We start from the raw sequence: 20,056 nt of genomic DNA, 5'->3' as shown, positions 1-20,056 counted from the left end.
CTATATACTCTATGTATAATAAGTTCAATGTACTTGAAACTAAGGCAATAAGTTGCAAAATGGGATGGGGATGGCCCAGCCTGGGGATGTAGCCACCAGGGCATCCCACACACTCCTCAGACATAGGGCCACGGACCATGACACTTTCAAGTAGGAATGTGGTCTGAAGATTGGGAGCCAGACATCACCACACCCTCTGACTTCAAAAATCTTAGCTCGTACTTTTCTTCTTAGTCTGAGTTTTTGAATTATGAAGTTCTCAGTAGAGCAGTCCTGCAGTTGGGTCCCGCACTTCCTGCCACAAGGCTAGACCTGGCATCATCTCCTCTTTGCCAAAGCTCCTGTGAGGCCTTGTAAACTGCCAAGTAACGACTCACAACCTTGGCCAGTCGCTTGAAGAGGTACACCAGAGAGACAGAAGGCAGGAGAATAAACCAGGTAGATCCACAAGTGCGAGATCTACCAAGGAGATGCTCTGTCCCCACTGCTGTTCTACATAGGCCTGAACCCCCTCAGTGAGATCATTAACAGGACAGGCTACAGATACCGGCTACGGAATGGAGCAGTTGTCAGCAACCTCCTGTACATGGATGACATCAAGCTATATGACAAGAGTGAACAAGACATCAATTCACTGATCCACACCACCAGGATATACAGCAATGACATCGGAATGTCGTTCGGACTGGAGAAGTGTAGTTGGATGATAACAAAAAGAGGGAAGGTAGTCAGAACTGAGGGGATTGAACTACCAGAAGGCAACACTGCAGACATAGAGGACAGCTACAAGTAACTGGGGATCCCACAGGCAAATGGGAACCATGAAGAGGCCGCTAGGAAAGCTGCAACCACCAAGTACCTGCAGAGGGTCAGGCAAGTCCTGAGGGGTCAGCTGAACGGTAAGAACAAGATCCGGGCTATCAACACCTCCCACCACCTCAAAAACTCTCAAATGACATCCTGTACTTGTGTACAACTTAGCTTAGAGAATAACTTCACAAGGCAACTATTTAAACACAAGGGTGCTACCAGTGTGTGAATGGGTGGATGACTGGATATGTAAAGTGCTTTGGGGTCCCTAGGGACTAGTAAAGCGCTATATAAATACAGGCCATTTACCATTTAACACCTACGCCCTGCCCGTGATCTGGTATCCTGTTGGGATAATAAGCTGGCAAAAGGAGGAGATAGAAGCCACTGACATCAAGACAAGAAAGCTCCTGACCATGCATGGAGGGTTTCACTCCAAGTCCAGCACCCTAAGGCTGTACGCTAAGCGGACGGAAGGAGACCGGGGACTGGTGAGTGTCAGCACCATGGTCCAATATGAGACAATGAACATCCACGGATACACCAAGAAGATGGCCCCAACTGACCATGTGCTCGGTGAATACCTCAGGCAGCAGAAACCCAAGAGTGAGGAGGAACTGTCATGGAAGGACAGGCCCCCTACACGCCCCAAGATATATATATATATATATATATATATATATATATATAATAGCAGTCTGTGTCTCATGTTATATATATATATATATATATATATATATACACAGACGAGACAAGGGAAGCAAAACTAGACACACTAACATGAGACACAGACTTTCAAAGTAAAACAGGAAACATGAAGGCAGAAGAACAAAACCTAAGAACTAAACTCTTAACTAGAATTAAACTGAAACATAGGATAATAATAATCAAAACAGCACAACTAGAGAATTAGAACATAAACCATAATACAGAATAATACCAAAACACAAGAAACTGAAAATGCTGGGTCGAAATGACCAAGAACCGTGACAGGTCGGGAACGTCTTCTGTCTCCTGAACAGGAGACTGTAATCATCAACAGAAATAATCTGAGAATGAAACGGGTCTACAGGGTGCCATTTGAACACAATTCAGAAAGAGTCAAAGAATTGTGATACAACTATGTGCAAGCAAGTCCCATACAATCCCACAATTGATGCATACTCTAAACACTGTATTAATGACAGTGTACAGATTTCAGTACTGTACAGTAATCATACTCTGATTGTGCTTCACATTAGTGACCACTCTAAATCTGTATTACGTATCATGTGTGTTTCATAGATTCAGGAGAGGTGGCTACAGTGGAGCACCAGTTCATCTTCATTGATGAGGTTGGATTCAACTTAAAAAAAAAAAGAAAAAAAAAGAAAAAGGAAGGCGAGGAAGGAATGCCACTGGCCAGTGTCGTGGCCATCATAATGTGTGCAGCAATTTCCAACCATGGTGTCATCCATCACCATGCAACCCTTGGCCGCTACCACACTGCCCATCTGATCACATTTCTGGACATCCTACATCCTACACATGGCCCAGAGCAGCTCAGGTTTGTTGTCATTTGGGACAACATAAGTTTCCACCGGGCTGCTCTGGTTTGTGATTGGTTCACTGCCCACCTTTGCTTCTATCTGTCTTATTAGATGTTCTTTTTAGGTTAATTTTACGCTCAGCAAAGCTGTTCTCCAATGTTGATGAAGGGGACCGGTCCTTATAATCCCTATGCACTCGCTCCCAATCCCGTCTCTGTTTTGGGAGGTGTGGGGTGGGAGGTGTGTAAAAAAATTTCAGACTTGCACGTCGCCAAATTGACCTGGAGAGGTGCAAGTGAATTATTTTTCACGGTTTCTGATGTTGGGACAATAGTGGCGAGGGTCCGATTACAGATCCCTTTTTCCAGTCTATTCGTATGAGGTTGTTGTTATGGCCCTGGGCATAATGTGTTTTGGTGGCTGTTTCTTGTTCTGTGTCTTTAAGTCTTTGCAGGTCCCTGATTGGACTAGCTGACGGCTGCTGATTGGTCTCCCTATTCATGCGGTTGCTTTCAAAATCCCTCAACAGCAGTTTTCCCGGGGCAGCAACTGACAGCAGCAGCAGACCTGACCCTGGCCTCAAACTCTGTGATATTTGTGATTCTCGTGACCTATTGAGCTTGTATATAGTGTGTGAATTAGCCTTCTCTTGTAAATAGCACCTTGTAAATAGTCACTGAAGCCGAAGGGGTGAGCTGCCTTGTTGTTTTCTGTATTGTTTCCTCCTGTTTATTCAGTTAGGGAGTTAGGAGTAGCATTTGTCTTTTGTTAGTTCTTTTCATCACGTAGGGTTAAGGTAGCACCTCCTTGACTGATTAAGCTGGTTTTGTTTGTTATTTTGGCCTTTGTTCACCCCGGAGTCACGCTTCAGTTTAGACAATAAACCACTGTTCACTAAGAAATCGTTTTCCCCCTGTGTATAGTTTGGGGACCAGGGCGGGGTCAATCTCTTCAACTCTTATGTTACGTTCCTGTACCCCTAGACTGGGGCGTAACATTGTGTTGATAATTCCTCTCCTGCAGGGGTGGATTGAGAGTCCCGCAGGGGAGGGTGCATCCCCCCGTACTCCCTGGGCGATTCCTGTCCCTTCATTTAAACCCATGTTTGCTGATCTTTGATCTTTGGTACACTGCAGACTTCTCCCACAACTCCACCCAGTACTTCCTGCAGACGTTCTCTGACGACTCTGCAATAGTTGGCCTCATCACTGATGGGGACGACAAGGAGAGGACCAGTGTTGGGACTAACGCGTTATTAAGTAACGCGTTACAGTAACTACGTTATTATTGTGGTAACGAGCACGGTAACTAGTTATTATGCCAAAATCAGGAACGCGTTAGTCGTTACTGGGATTTAGATAGGGTCGTTACTCATTACTTCGTGTGGTGGCTATCGCGGAGCTTCCACAGATTCAGTAACATTAGCAAGTGGTGGAGGCCAGCAGGTGGATGAAGGAAAAGGGACACAGAAGGAAAAGAGACCCGAGGCGGCCGCCGGTCCAAGTGTGAACTGAACTTCAGGTAAGAAGTTATGACCTGCAGTCTCTCTGGGTCAGATATGAACCAAGTTTAGGTGGAGTTTATTTTCGTTATTATGACTCTTTCCGTACTGCGTGCTAGCTAGCATGACGGAGTTTCTATACAGCTGGGTGGGTGCTATGAAGTTAATGATGTTTAACTTAATTTTGTTCATAAGTTATTAGAGTTGCCAACCGTCCCGTATGGTATTCAGAGAAATATTACGCGTTTCTTATTGAGGTGAAAAGGAACAGTTTGTCCCGTAATTCAGCTACAATGAAAAAGGCACAAAGCTGGAGTTATTCTGTGTTTACGCTGCACAGCTGCCTCTTCTTCTTTCATTCTCCCCCTCCCTCTCCCGTTTCTACTTCAATCATGAAAACTGATCAATGATCAGCTGATCGGCTTTTCTCTCTTGTTTGTTTATCGCCCACTTTGCGCCGAAAGAGGAAACCAGCGGATGTCGCGCTAAACAACAGCAGCACGTTTAAGCTTGATCAGCTGTTGTTAGAATTTATTTAATATTAATTTCTAGTTTCAGCTGACGTTTGTTGGAGCCACAGCTGCAAAAAAGCTGCTGGTCATGATATGGTTTGGTTATGTGGTGAGAGGGAAACATGAAGATGAAACCAGGAGATGTCCTCACTGGATCATCAGAGCTGAACAGGTGATGGAGAAACAGGTTTACCTTTTAGGTGACATAAATGAGTTGAAGAGAAGTTATGAACTGTTTCTGACAGCTGGTAACTGTGCAGGTGCGGATCTAGCAAAGAGTGGCCAGGGGGGCATGTAGGGCATTAACAGGGAGAGGGGGGCACAAAGAAATACTTTTCTTTCTTATTCTCATTTAAAATGTCTAGCTTTCAAAAAAATAATTATCTGAGTCTTACAACAAACAATTGATAGATTGATGCATATATACCATCAAAACAGTGTACATAACTGTCACATCAGTGTTTATTTTCATTCAAAGGCTTTATGATTTTTCCTATAATGGTGGGCCGGTCTCTAGTCAAAATGCCCGGGCCAATTTTCTGTCCCAGTCCAGCCCTGTATGCAGCTCATCTGCAGTCTGGTGTTACCTACATCTTCCTATTCAGAAGGCAGAATTTCTGAGTTCTGAGTACAATCGAAAGCACTACGACTGCGGTTTTTGTGTTGGATGTAAAAGGCGCACATGACTCTGTGACGTAGGCTAGAATCATGGCAGCAGTCAATGACGGTCCAGGCGTGGGATTTCTCTCGTGGAAATATGCACATTATCTTTTCCTTTCTATTGGTAATTGGCACAGTGCACTTGTGGCAAGTAAGTAAGCTAGAAGACTGGCAAAGTTATGGAAGAAACACATTAACAAGAGAATTCTGAGTAAAACCAAAGTTACTTTCCCTAGTAACTAGTTACTTTGAAAGTAACGAGTAACTTGAAGTAACTGAGTTACTTTTGAGAGAAGTAACTAGTAATGTAACTAAGTTACTATTTTAAAGTAACTTACCCAACACTGGAGAGGACTGACCCAAGGCTATGAACTGTCTATCAAATAATGATGCTAAAAGTTTGGAAAAGGAGGAAATCTCTTCTGAAAACAAAACACTAATATTTTGACTTTGGACTAACTTTTGTACTTTAAGTACAAAATTAATTTCTTTGCACTTTTTCACAAATTTCAGCCCTGCAATGTCATATGTTGGCTCCCCCTCCATCTATCTGTGGCATGAATTTTACAGAAAGGCAAGCAGAGACGATAACCCCACTCCCCACCACTGACACATTCACAAACAAAAACAATTCTTCCTCAGCGATTTAACAAGATACATGAGATTAGTATAAAGCATGCTATTTGTGCTGCCTGTCTGCATTCCTTCCCGGGACAAGAACTGCTAAAATATTAGTATAAAATACTGCTACTTTAATTAATAAATAAATCGTTTAAATACTTTTAATAAATACCTACTATATGATTATTTACTATTAGTTGAAAAAGACAAGTGGTGTTCAAGTCACTCTTTTAGGAAAGGAAGCCATAACACACTATGAAAGTACATCATTAGACATATCACTGTTTTACTGGAAAACTATGCATTAGATATCAAAAATAAAAATAATTGTGCAGAAAAATGTTCTCCAGTGTTCCACGGATTAAAAACACTACTGCTTATGCTTATACGTACTATATAAAAGTTTTTTTTTTTAATGAATTAACTTTTTTTTTTTTTGAAATGCTACATAAACACAGGACTAAATTTAGATTTTTCCCATGTAAATCAAAATATATCAATTACAAAAAAAAAAACCCCAATTAAACAAACAAAAACACACCAAGCTAAATTAAAGGGCTTGAATAGTGAACAACATGGTTAGTTGTCAATATCTACAGCAGGAGTGTTAAAAGATGGCTAAGCTTCTCAGATTCAGTCATTCTCATAGATGCTAATCTGAAAGTGCTGATAGGCCTGAACCTGGACAACTTCTTGTTTTATTAGAGCAGACATCATTGTCATTGTTCCTTGTTATTGTGTTGAAGGAATTATTAACAACTTTTTTCAAACTCCATCTTCTCTACATCACACATGTTGGCCAAAGTCGTTAGCAAGACAAAGCAGACTTTTGGCTAATATGAAATCCACTGGAGATCAAAAACCAGAGCACTGATTACATAATGGAAAACCATGCGAATAGATAGCACAAAAAAACTTTCCTAGTAAGGGTGACAGAGAAAAGCATTGAATGGGAAACTGCCATCTCAGTTTTTCAGGCACCTTAGCTAACCTAGCACTTCGGGCAAAGTTTGTAGTTAGTTTGTTTGTAGTTAGTCAGAAACCACATAAAATCTCTAAACATATGTTGCTGCAGTTGTTTAATTCCTCCAAACTGCTGACCATTTGCTGCTGTATGCTGTGTTAGTTATCCTGCCTGGGTACTGATGCATATTCAACACAGACCCTGTTGGACCCTGCTGCCCTGTTGTCATGACACCCAAACCAACTTTTTACATCAGAATCTTAGACTGATGGTTCTCTAATTTTGACTTTAACCATTACTTTTTTTTAAATCTAACCATGCCAGGGTGCTGGTGCTGCAGTGACCCATGCATTTTGAGTTTATTTTGTATTTTTGTTTTTGTTTGATGTATTAGTAATAGTAAACGCTAGAACAGAACATTTTTCTGTCTTAGTTAGGTTTTAGACTTGTTAATGTTATCATCCGTGTTTCCTTGTTTACGTGTCATTTCCTGTTTCCCATGTAAGTCTGTCTTCTCCTCTGCCCGTGCCTTGTCCCAGTTACCTGTTCCCATCATCCTCTCCCTGTGTTCCATCCCGTCTCCCCAGCCTGGTACGTGTTTCTTGTCCTATTGTCGAGCTTGTGCTGTCACAGTATATGTCTCATTTAATTTCCTTTTTTATTTTGACAGTCTTGTGTTTGATGTTCAGTGTGTTTAGTTTTGCTTCCTCTCTGGCGTCATGTTCATTTGTGACAGCTGTTCCGCGTGTGTTTCCACTTCCCTCATTAACCATCTGTGTATTTAAGCCCTCTGTCTCACTTTTCATTGTTGAGTCATCTGTTTATCTCCTCACAGCGCCACAGTTCATGTCAACAGGATTATCAGGTTTCACGTCTTATTGTCTCCCAGTGTAGGGTTTGTTAGTTCTCATTCAGTTAATGTTATCACTTATTTTCATGTGTTACATCGGCCGCAACAAAGGGTCGCTTTTTAGAATCAGTTTTGCCTCTTGTGTGTTCTGCTTTTGGGTCCACATTACAACACACCGGCTACTCAGCTATAACAAACCAAGTTTTGTTAAAGTTGTTGTTAAAAAATAAATCTAAATTTTTATCATATCAATCTCCCACACCCTTGTCACACACTAGTTTTCTAGAGAAAAGTTTTGTGAGTTTTTTGGTTGGACTTTTAAAAAACTATTTCTTTTGCTATCTAAATATAGTTTCCTGTGACACAAATTTAAAGTCAGAGTTTAATGACTGTTGAACAATACTGCAAACACACAAAGTGTGAACTGCACAAGTGTGATTACTCAGGTAAATATGAAGATTTTGCTTTTTGAAGTAGGGACAGTCATCAGATTGGGGGGGTTAGTGTTAATTGGAACTGATCTTCTGAAAAACACACAGCATGTAATGCACAGGAATGCCTATAAAACACTTACACACCAAGCTTTGTACTTTTAAGACCTTTGATGTAGCTTCACTCCTCCATCTCCTCTTTCTTCTTCTGTAATGACAAGTACATTTTTCCTCACATAGTATCCAATTACCCAGCTGTTAGATGTCTTGATTGATACATAGCAGCAGAGCTGTGTGTGTATGCATCAGTGTATGTGGGCACATGTGTGCAGCATGTCAGCGCAGACTAATTACTAGATGAATGTCACTGTGTGACACAGTAAGGGTGAAGTATCACATCAGCAGCAGCAGCTATATGTGGGATAGATCAAGGTGCTGACAGGCTTCATTAACCTCCAGTCAGTGGTTTGCGTGTAAGCACTTGCCCATTTTTCAGTGTGTGTGTGTGTGTGTTTGTCTGCAGCATTGTGACAAGACTTCATATGTGTAATTGGAGACTACGCCACTTACACACCGATTGGGACTTGAGTCACGATGGGTTCTTATTTCAGAGTTTTCATATTGCCTGCAATAAAATAACAAGCAGGTGTGTTTTTGATCACTGGTGTCAGAGAGGAGTGGGCTTTTAAATGAGATGTCACAAGATTACCTTAAAGAGATATATGCTAATTTGTAAATTACTCATGTGTAGATAGTAGACCCAAACAGTTGAAATAACTAAGTCATGAAGTTGATGATGTCATAATCACTGGTCCTTGCCTATTGCTGTCAGTTTTACCAGTTTTGGCAGTTTTCATCCTTGTGTTAGCCTCTCCTGTGTTGTATTAATCATTTATTATTTCATTCTGACATCTCTGTTTGTCTTAAACTTCAGTCCAGAATTTCATCTCTTTTCCACCCTTTTTGTGCCACACTGTCTTTAGTCCTCTCAGTATGTGTCGTGGTCCTGAGTCTTTGACCAGTAGTTTAGAGTTTTTTGTACTCATGATTCATTCTTTTGGATTTGTTTTCAAGTGTCATCTGAGGAAGAAGGATTTCTTATCTAGTTTTGCATGCTTTGTTCTGTTTTAACGATGAGTGTATTTTTTTTTGTGTGTGTTGCATGCTTTTATTGTATTTATTGGAACTTCTTCCGGAGAGACTCCGCCCCCTGCTTTCACTAAGTATATACACCTGGAGGGCACAGGGGACAGCTGTCAATCAGGCCTCGTTGGCAGGGAGAGGCCAACAAGAGGGCCTGGCCGGTGGGAAAAGGGCATGCAGCCGGATCTAAGGAAGAACAAGGAGAGAGCCATGGAGCAGTGTGGCAGCAGGCGCAGCAACAGGAAGTCGGTGTGTGCAAGGACGCTGCCTAGGGCAGCGCGAGCCATGGAGCGGCAATTGGCAGCAGGGTGCGACCGCAGGAGAAGGAGAGAGGGCCTTTAGTCAGTGGATGGCAGACTATTCCACGGTGGTAGCAAGATGCCAGCGAAACGCTTAAGGTCCAGGTGGAGTTTGGGGGTAAGTCCCGTTTTGTTAAAATACATAAAGACGCCCCGGTACATTGAGAAGGGTGACTATTTGACTTTTGCTTGTGGACTGAGGACCATTGGACTTTTATTGTGCCAAGTTTTATGGGGTTTTTTTTTGTTTTTGTTTTTTTCTCTTCCCTGATCAGGGTACATTTTTATGCTCTAAATAAAGTGTATTTTATTTTTATTGACTATTTTACCCAGGTTTTACATGTCTTTCTGTTCCCAAGATCATCCCCTTCTGCTCTTCCTGCTTTAGAAGGGGTTCCCTTCTAGCATACACCCGTGACACAAGTACTACTTAGCCCTGTCTCGGATTCTATTTTGAAATCCTACTGAAACTTTATTACTAATGGTATTTCTCCCTTTGCCTCTCATTCATTATTGAAGTTGGCTAATGCTCTCTACCTCCACTCTATCTCACGTTGTAAATGGTAAATGAAACACAACAACATGCCTCAATTACTCATGATAGAAACCATAGTGGTTTTCCAGAATCTAATGTTAGACTAATGGATGCGTTTTCCAGTGATGTTTTTAAGGAGGGACAGTGGACATTGACTCCCATATAAGGGATGTCAAACAAGACATGCTGAACCTTAAAGGAGTCAAGATGGATCTCATCCACCCCAATAGATAGCCAAACAAAATGTTTTTCTTTTACCTACTTTAGCACCTTTCATGGGTGTGCCCTGTTATTTCCAGACTCCTCTATAGAGCCATGTCAGTGAAGTTCAGGTGACACTTCAAATTTCCCTTCTGTGTCAGGGTCCTGGGTCCCCTGACCCAGCGTTTTTAGTTCTTTGTGATTTTTGTATTATTGTACTTGTGTGAGTTATTCTATGGTTTCTAGTTTTGATCCCTTGCCCTTCATGGCTCTCTGTGTCTCTGTACTCTACGAACCGGGTCTAGGTACCCTTGCCCCTTGAGGGGGGAACTGCACCCAGACCCAGGTGGTGTTACCCTTTTCCCTGCGGTGGGGAGAGGCAGACCGCCCCGACTCCGCAGCAGCAGGGAGGCCCCACACTGCAGACCGCAGTCGGACGGCCAACTCCTCCTAGCCCCCCCAATCCAGCAGGCCGCAGAGAATGGGGGTGAGAGAAGACTCCAAACCTCCCTCCACCCGCTCATTGTAGTGTTGATGCATGTGTGTTCTAAGGTGCAATTAAAACCCAGGAGGGCATGGAGCTACCTGCCAGAGAGCAGCAGGTAAACGCATAGTCCCTCCTGCTAGCCCTCAATGTCTACGTGTATTTAAAATTGAGAGGTGGGCAATGACGCCAGGGGTGAGGTGTACACCCTGATGGTAATTTGGACTCCGTGTATCGTGCCCACCCCCAAGAGCCTATATGTATGTGTAATGAGAGTGTGAGTAATGTGAATGTCTAAGTTGTGGGATAAAATTGATGCAGAGGCAGCCAGAAGGGGACAGAGGGGGGGTAGCCTCCTCTGCACCCTGGTGACATACCCCTACTCCAAGGCCCTGCATGTGTGGGTGGTTGTGGTGGAGCGGGAAGAGGGAGGCAGCTGGAGATGGGGAGAGAAGGAAGGGGGTTTACTGGGTCTGAAGGCCCAAGGTCTGCTTATGTTGTGGCTGAGAAGAAAAAGACTGTTTCCTCTGAGACCAATATTTTCCATTTAGGCAACCTAAAAGACTGTTCTTCTCATGCTCCCCCTAGCCATAACAATGCAAAGAACTGTGGTAATTCTGTTCTGTTTGAGCCTGGACTAATTAACTCCGTGTCTGCTAGCTCAAAGGGTGTTCAGTCAGAGACTATTAATTCAGAGACTGTTTTTCCAAAAACTGCCCCGCCTGAAGCTCAGTTAGCTGCCCAGCCTCCTGAAGCTCCATCTCCTCTGTCCCCGCTAGCTCCATTCTCACCTCAGCTTTCACTCCAGCCTCCTACGTTGCCTTTAGCCCAGTCTGCTATTCATTGTTCGATTCACCGTTGCCTTCCGCGCGGTCGGCCCGCTGAACTGCTCCCCCGCCGCCGTTGCCGTCCGCATGGTCAGCCCCCTGAACCGCACTGTGTTTGGGCTGTTTTCTTGGGCTCCGGTGTTTACTGTGCACTGCTTTTGTTTTCTGTTCAACATGACGATCCAGAGTTGGTACTAGAAAGCAGAGCTGCAGTCTTAGACACCTCTCTGCAGCCTCTGTTCTCCTTTCATCCCCCAAAACTCCAAATAAACAAGAATATAGCACCCTCAACAATAACAATGAGTAAAATATTGACTAGTGTTTAATAATGCACATTTCACTAAGTCCCTGTTATTAAATAATTTAATCATTGATCAACATATTAATTTACTCTGTCAACATATTCATCCTGATTTAGCCAGGTTTCTATAGAACAATCTGTCAGAACACTCAAAGCACAGGCTGAGAAGGTGGCGTGGCAGCAGTCTTTCAGTCCAACTTATTAATCTACCAAAGAACCAGACAGTTTTCATTTCAAATTGTATGAGTGATTTTGTTGTTAGTTGTTTAACTTGTTACTGCTTTCTTACCAAGACTTCATTATTTAAATCAACGACATCAACATGTGGACACCATGGCGCCAGCTGCATGGCCCAAGGCTGGAGCCGAACAAAAACTCCCTGATAACGACTGTGTGATGACTATTCTTTCCTTCCCATGCAAGGCCACCTGGGTTGGCTAGCAGACTGTTTACTTAGCCTGATAGGGTGAAGGACACTGTCTCAGCTGAACTATGGACATGCACACACATACACTTACACTGATAAGCATTCACACGCCCCCCCCTCCCCTTCCAACGCCTTCAATGCTTGTTGCCTCCTGGGAACATGAGGCGGGTCCGGGCCCGCGCTGGAGAGTCGGCGCAGTGGCAGGATGGCTGCTGTGTTGCCTGGGATTACTCCTTATCCCCTACCCAACCCTGTTGCTGGTCACGTGCTCTATAATATTGTACTGTGGACATTTATGTGCTTTCTGTGCAGAGGAGTTTTTTTTTGTTTCCTGTTCTCATGCTGTCCTCCTGTAGCCCAGCATGAGCAGAGGTCTCTTTTTTTCCTCTTGTACTTTCCCATTGTAGTGTACATTTCAGTGTTATACTGTAATGCAACCGTTCTCTGACTTGTATCCCCATGTGATGGCTGTGTTGTGTGTGTGAGGTCGGGGGGCGGATTCATTCCACTGCAGGGCAACCTGTCACTGCATGTGGTGAATAAAATTTGAACTTGAACTTATTTAGTTTCATCCCTGCTTATGCTCCGTCATACTTTGAAATGCCAGAAGAAACCTCTTGAATGTGACCATTTTTACTTTATTTTTTTTAAACAGTCTACCCCACTTGAGTTTTGAGTACTTGGAATTGACAAATCCAAATGGATGAAGGAATAAGTTCAGAATCAGTATTTAAGCAACAGTACGGAAAAATAAGATTATGGTTCAAACATTCCTGTGCTACCTATCAACTGTAGGAAGAGATTCTCTTCCTCTTTAGACAGAATGTAAAGCCATTACTTTAATACCACCATATAAAAACAGCCTTTGAGCCATTCACACAAAAGAAAGTAATGAATGCCTAACTATTTGTTCAAAGTTGTGATGGAAGCCAACTGCTGTGTTTTTATTTATTTATTTATGTTTTCCTTTTTTTACCATATACTCTTACCTTAGATGAAAAGCAGACAGATTAAGCTGAATTATTATTTTTGCAGTTTTGGCGGGTGATTTGAAAATTTCCAAGGACTATTTTGAAAACAAATCTTGAAAATACAAGATGATTAACTAAAGTTAATATTGTAATCGTGCATGCTTAGAACAATTAATTGATTTCTTCATTTGCAACATAAACAAATTTAAGTACCTTTTAAAGTCTTTTTACATTTGATTGTAGTGCAACCGAAAAAACGATTCCTTGACAGTCTGGACAGGTAATTGGAATGAAAAGTAAATGAGTCTGAGAATGCAAGGAAGGTTTTGCTAATTGGGTGCTAATTACTTAGTAAATTGTCTAATTATGCGGACAGATAATTAGGCATTGCTTGCACAGCATTCTTTCAGAAGTTAATTCATATTTTAGCATAAGAAGGGAGCAGTGGGAGGGGAGTTTGACAGGACTGCAGCACTTAAAGGTTGCTGTTTTAAAGGCCTTGCAGAGCCTCACGAGAAAGGTGGTTGTTGAGCAACATGATCCTGTAATATGACAAGTATAATTTTGCTGTGGCTATGAATAACATCTCATGGAATTAAAACGATAGGATGCCCTCAGCAATGTAGGTGCCAGATGTCATTTTAGCCCGTTGCTAGGTGGTTGCTAAGCAACATGACAATAGACATATAAAATCTACTTCTGATCTCATAAAATTTGCTTAAGACAGAGATTATGTGTATTATTGTGTATTGGCAACCCCTAAAATAAACTTGCTTGACATTAACACAGATTTGAATCCTCTGTGTGAGCCCATGATCCACCCTAACCATGCCTTTAAAGCTGTGACACTGTGGCGTCACTTTCATTTTTAATTGAAGAAAAAAAAATAAAAATCGCTAAGCTACCTAAACATAATTAGGAAAGAAAACTTAACTATATGAAGGCCAGTGTTGGGAAGGTTACTTTTAAAAGTAAAGTATTGATTCAGGGGGCTGAATAATTACGCACACCCCACTTTTTAATTATTTATTTGTAAAAAATGTTTGGAATCATGTATGATTTTTGTTCCACTTCTCACGTGTGCACCACTTTGTGTTGGTCTTTCACGTGGAATTCCAATAAAACTGATTCATGTTTTTGGCTGTAATGTGACAAAATGTGACAAAGTTCAAGGAGGCCAAATACTTTTGTAAGCCACTGTAAAACAGGTCCGCGGCTCTGAACCGTAGTAAAGGGACCTCTGGCTAATACGTCGGGTTCGTGTCGGGCTTGTAGCTTTAAACTAGCTTTACTTTGTTGTCTGGGTCAATTTTGCTAGCGAGAGACAGAGAAATGTTGAAAGGCTGCTCCAACAGAACTTATTGTTTCGGAGAAAAACACAAACACAGCGTATAGTCGAGTCTTAATAGCTTACTTACAGCTGGGCTCGTCAGGCTCTCTTTTTGGTTGCAGTGGTTATTATTATATTTACATGCTTCCAGCTCCCGTTTCTGCTCGGTGACAACTCGTAGGTTTCCTTTTTCTCCCTCCCTCGCTCACAGACACATAACGAGTAAGACAGTCCATTCTCCCTGCAGCACGGACTACACTGCCCATGAGGTTACATTCTTTAGGGCGAAGCCTGTAACACTCTGCCTATTGCCTTCATATTAAATCTTTTTTGTGAATAATTTCTTTTAAATATTTTTTCACGTCATTATACGGGTCACAAGTAGGGGTGACATGAGCCGCGGGATTGAGACAGACATTACAGCTTCTGTATGTGTCAGGCGTTGCGTGGAGGCAAGGAAGAAGGAACCCAAAGGCAGGACTCGCAGGTAGGTGAAGGTTTATTATAAGGAGTGGATGAATAGAGGGTGAACGGACACTGACTGGCTGGACAACTGAATGGCTGACTGAACTGAGGGAACACACGGAAAGGACAACATAACATCACACGAACATCAATGACACGACAAGGGCTGAAGGGAAGAGAGGGCTTAAATACATAGACTGATGATGATGAGAGACCGGTGAGTACACAGCTGAACATAATCTGGCTAATGACACGAGACAAGCTGACACAGGAAAAGCAGGAAGTGAGAACATTGAAGTGGCAAAATAAACTGAACATGAACAAAACTGAAAACACTGGGTCACCGACCCAGGAACCCTGACAGTATGTGTCTTTTGTTTGGGTTTTCATCGGTGTGGAATTGCCAAAAATAGAGGGCATAGCCTAACACAGGGGTGGGCAACACCAGGCCTCGAGGGCCGGTGTCCCTGCAGGTTTTAGATGTGTCCTTGAACCAACACAGCTGATTTAAATGGCTAAATTAGGTCCTCAACATGTCCTGAACTTCTCCAGAGGCCTGGTAACAAACTAATCATGTGATTCAGGTGTGTTGACCCAAGGTGAGATCTAAAACCCACAGGACACCGGCCCTCGAAATACGTAACAGTGGTTCATGTATTCCATTACTCCCCAACACTGATAAAGGCTGTATATTGACCATGTTGTACAATTAGTGTCACGGCTCAACGGCACGAGGGAACAGGGATGGACACAGGCGCAGAAACCAACCCGGAAGCGAGGTGACAGAAAACAAATGATTTATTTCCGCCCACAGGTAAACAAAGGTGAAACACAAAGCGACGCCACCACACTAGTGGCGCGTAGGATTCGTCGGTGATAATGAGGGCGACCTAGACACCTCTAGGAGACGGCTGAACAGCGGGGACAGCGGGGAGGTAGAAACAGGACTAGGTAGGGGCCGGGGGCACTGGAACAAGAGGAGATCACGATCAGAGGGATCCAGCAGACAACCAATAATCCTCCGCAGTTGAATTGAATTGCCTTACTTGGTTTCAGATGGAGGGGACAGGTGGAGCGGAAAACCCGGAAGCGGTCGAGGCGTGGGGAGGCAGGCAGGTGAGCGGTGGGCCGGCAGGCCACGTTGTGTAAGCAGCTGGCGGCCCAGGTCCAGGAGGACGGGAGCGAGGGGAACAAGATCTCCACTCCGGGTGCTATCGATGGGAATAGCAGATACTCAGGCGATGAGTGGTTGAGAGCGCAGGTCTGATATACCGCTGGCACGATTGCTCACAGGTGGTCAGCCAGGGAGGGGCAACCGGACTCCGCCTAAAGGAGGAGGAGCCGCTGTCTGAGACCTGCAGGTGCCCAACCAGACCATGACAATTAGTGTGTCCAGCATCCACCTCAAAATGTCAGTATTACTGATGTACACCTGATGAAAAAAGGAGACTGGCCATCTTTTGGATTTTTGTCAGCATCTTGCGTCTTTCCTAACACAATTTTCTCATGTTTTAAAGTTAAGTGTAACTGTATAGTGCAGAAACTCAATGACATGCAGAGAGGGTATATTAATTTGTTTATCATGTTTGAGTGAAAGCAAGTCAATAATTTAGCAATGTTAAGTCTCGCTATACCACAGGTGATTTTGTGTTCCACATTTTGGATCGTGGGTTGAGGAAGGCAGCCATCTCAGTCAAGTCGAGCCGCTGCCACTGCTTTTTTTTCGGTATATCTTGATTTTCTAAGTGAATGTTTTCCAAATCTCAGCCAAATTTAGTTTAATGCCAGGAGTGTCACCATGTAACGTTAACGCTAAATAAGTGCCGTTAGCTTATTTGCTCACGTTGTTTTATCTGTTGTCAAAGAATTGGCGCTTTTTAGTTTGAATTTGATTTTGGAGCGGGAGCCGTAATGTCACATTTAAATTAACTCTGAGGTGATCCTAACCTATTTTGGACTTCTGTGTGAATTGGTTTGCCAACTGACTGTTCAGTTACATTATGTGTTAACTGCACCGTGGTGTTCGTGAGATTTAATGTCATCGGCAGCATTAAGTTAGCTGCAGATTTAGAGACAAACTCTATTCCGTATTTCACCTTGAGTCAGTGATGGATTGTGTGTTCAAGTTGTTGTGGTGAGAACAGGACGTTGTATTTTCTCTTAAAGTTTTTGTAACGTAATTATAATTTTTTTTTTATCATCCAGCACATGCATACGCACACAGGCCACCTTATTAATACTGTTACGCCCCTAGTCTAGGCGTGTAAAGACGCACATAAGGTTGGAGGAGAGAGAGACAAGTACCCGCCCTGGTTCCCAAGCCAAACATCCAAAACCAGTTATGAGTAAAACAAAGGAGATTTTATTGAAGGTCAGGAAGCATAGTTGGTTTTGTTTATTATTTTGGCCTGGGTTCACCCTGGAGCTAAGTCCCGCCAGGAAACTAACTAAACCCTAAGAAAGAAACAAAACAAACAAATGACAATACTAACCCTCGCTCCCTGGCTCCGAAAACAGGAGAAAACTGTTCAAAAGAAAAAGGCGGCTCACCCCTTCCGCTACAGCCTATGTGTGCCTAAGCACTAATCTGATACACCACTTGCAGCTCTCACATAGCACGCTCGCACAGATACACAGAAAAGTCTAAGTTGGAAACCAGGGCCGTCTGCTGTCAAACTGCTCGCTCGCGTGTCTCTCTCTCTCTCTCTCTCGGCAGCTGTCAGAGCGGCTTTTTGAACACATTCATGTGTTCCAAGGTCCAATCAGCAGCTCGCTACTCTTCATTAGGGGAGGGACCTGCGAAGAGTCTTAAACACAGTAAAGAGACAGAAACAAAGCAGCCCACACAGAGTCTTTATGGCCACAGCCGTAACACCCCCCTTCCCAAAATCAAAACATCTCCTTTGTAGATGTTTTGACAGTTTCATGATAGGGCATCCGCTAACACATTCTCTGTACCCTTTTCATGGCATATTTCCAAGTTGAAATCTTGCACAAGGAGAGACCATCTCATCAGCCTTTGATTCAAGTTCTGCATTCGCATTAGGGACACTAGGGGATTGTGGTCGGTATAAACGATCACAGGTGAGGGACTGGAACCGATGTACACCTCAAAATGCTGCAATGCAAACAACAGAGAAAGGGTCTCTTTTTCACTTGTGCTGTACCTTCACTGATGGACATTGAATTTCTTTGAGAAATAGCCGATTGGGTGATTCACACCATGTTGATCTTCCTGTAGCAATACGGCACCTGCTCCGCTTGCACTGGCATCTACCTCTAATTTAAAAGGGCGCGCAAAATCAGGGGCAGCCAGTACTGGCACACTGCACAGGAGAGTTTTAACAGCCAGGAACGCACTCTGACACGCAGAGGACCACAGAAAAGGTTTCAACACGCTAGTAAGGGGTGCGAACACTTCCGCGAAATTTCGACAGAAACCCCAGTAGTAGCCCACCATGCCGAGAAAACTGTGGTACTCACGCCTAGTACAAGGGGCAGGAAAGTCCAGTATGGCCTGGATTTTGGCCAAGATAGGGCGTGCTTGTCCCTGACCCACCTGTTTCCCTAAATACGTCACCAATGAAGCCCAAAACTGAAAGACAAAGCTGCTCCTGTAAGGAAAGCTCACTGTTGTTATGCACGTGAGGTGGATAGCTCCAGGTGAGAGGACATTTAAATCTTACACTTGTTCTCCTGCATTTTGGAGGCTTCCAGGAACAAATCACAGCGTTCATTGTTGTATACTCTCTGTAACTGTCATGAGGGCAGGGCCCTTTTTTTTTCTTCTTTTTTCCCTTTTGCTCTCTGTTCCAGTTGTCTGAATGTCAGCATTTCTCAATTTTTGTTTGTATTTTCTTTCACACATGAAACTGGAACTACAACTGACAGCTTCAGTTTAATTCAGTTGGAGTATAGAATGTTGAGTTATCACAATATGATCAGTGCTGGAATCTTTGACAGTCACTGTGTATCTGTTTTTTTTTTCTCTTGAATGAAGGTTTTGACATGCAAGTGGTCTTTTTTTTTGTTTTGTTTTGTTTTTTAGTAATTTGAGTTAAATGGGTACTGTTAATAGGAAGGTGTTTGCTGATAGAATGTTATTGGTAACTAACATTACATCAAATTGTTTCGTTTATAATTGTTATTTAAATGAATCTTGACATCAGAGGCCTTAAGCAGAATGTTGTCTGGTTGTCTGTAACATTTTTCAAAAGAAAAGCTCAAATTTTTATGCTCTGATTGATTCGACAAAACACTGAAAAACTGACATTACTTGACTGCTGATTTAGATTTCAGCAGAGCAGTGGTATCAGTTAAATTTTTTACCTACTTTCACTACAGTGAAATTAGAGATTTTGTTTTGAAATGTTACTGTTCATGGATACTGGCAACCATCTTAGAAGAAAACAAAGGGGGTTGTCAGGGGTTGCTGAGTGGATGTGGAGAAAAGGACTCAAACGCAGGACTCACGGTGAAGATGCAGGGTGTTTATTGTGAGGGACGAATGACGAAAACAGGAGATGGCTGACTGACTGAATAACTGAATGAACGGCTGACTGATCTGAACATGGGGCATAGACAGCAGTGACAACATTAATGACGCGACGCCGACCAGGAGAGAACTGAGGAGTTAAATACACTGGCTGAACAATGACTGATAGGTGACAGGAGAGTGAGCAGCTGAACACAATTGAACTAACGATGCATGGAATAAGAACTAGAACATAATGCACACAGAGTAACGTAACACAAAACAGGAAGTGGAACGTACAGAGGATAAACAGTGAACATGAACTGAAAATACTGGGTCAACGACCCAGAAACCCTGACAGGGGTGTCCAAATTCATAGGCCGTCTCCTCCTGAGGCTGCATTTGTAGGCCGATTACGTCACAGCGACGCGACGAAGGCTGTCCAAATTCGTAGACTCCTCCAAATGCAGCCGACAAATGCGTAATTCTTTTCCTCAGATTTGAAGGATGGGTCGGGTGTATCCTTCGTGGCCCAACCTATCCCAGAATTTATAGCTCGGCCAATTCCAGTTTCCAACAATGGCAGCAGCTGCTTTCTTTTGTGACCCAGAAAGATTAATATTAAAACTAACCTTTAACATATTTTCAGGTAAGAATGTAGCTGTGTAAACTTCAAATATCTGCTCGGTTTATCAAGACATCACAATATTTGCAAAAGTGT

At 43.0% G+C, this 20,056-nt stretch overlaps 1 long non-coding RNA gene across 1 annotated transcript; it reads right to left on the bottom strand.

The window, feature by feature from the left end:
• Positions 1–15,641: 15,641 nt before the first annotated feature.
• Positions 15,642–16,236, bottom strand: LOC146701094 (uncharacterized). Its single transcript, XR_014922345.1, has 2 exons — positions 15,908–16,236; positions 15,642–15,828 (listed from the first exon to the last, which is right to left on the bottom strand). It is a non-coding gene; the product is annotated as an uncharacterized LOC146701094 (long non-coding RNA).
• Between the last annotated feature and the right edge of the window lie 3,820 nt (positions 16,237–20,056).

Source organism: Copadichromis virginalis, linkage group LG9 (genome assembly GCF_057382275.1).
Source record: "Copadichromis virginalis isolate Kocher_CV1m ecotype Utaka linkage group LG9, C_Virginalis_male_GT1.1, whole genome shotgun sequence".
NCBI classification, from domain to species: Eukaryota; Metazoa; Chordata; class Actinopteri; order Cichliformes; family Cichlidae; genus Copadichromis; species Copadichromis virginalis.
Note: the sequence above shows the minus strand (reverse complement) of the source record. Positions and strands in the feature narration are given on the sequence as shown.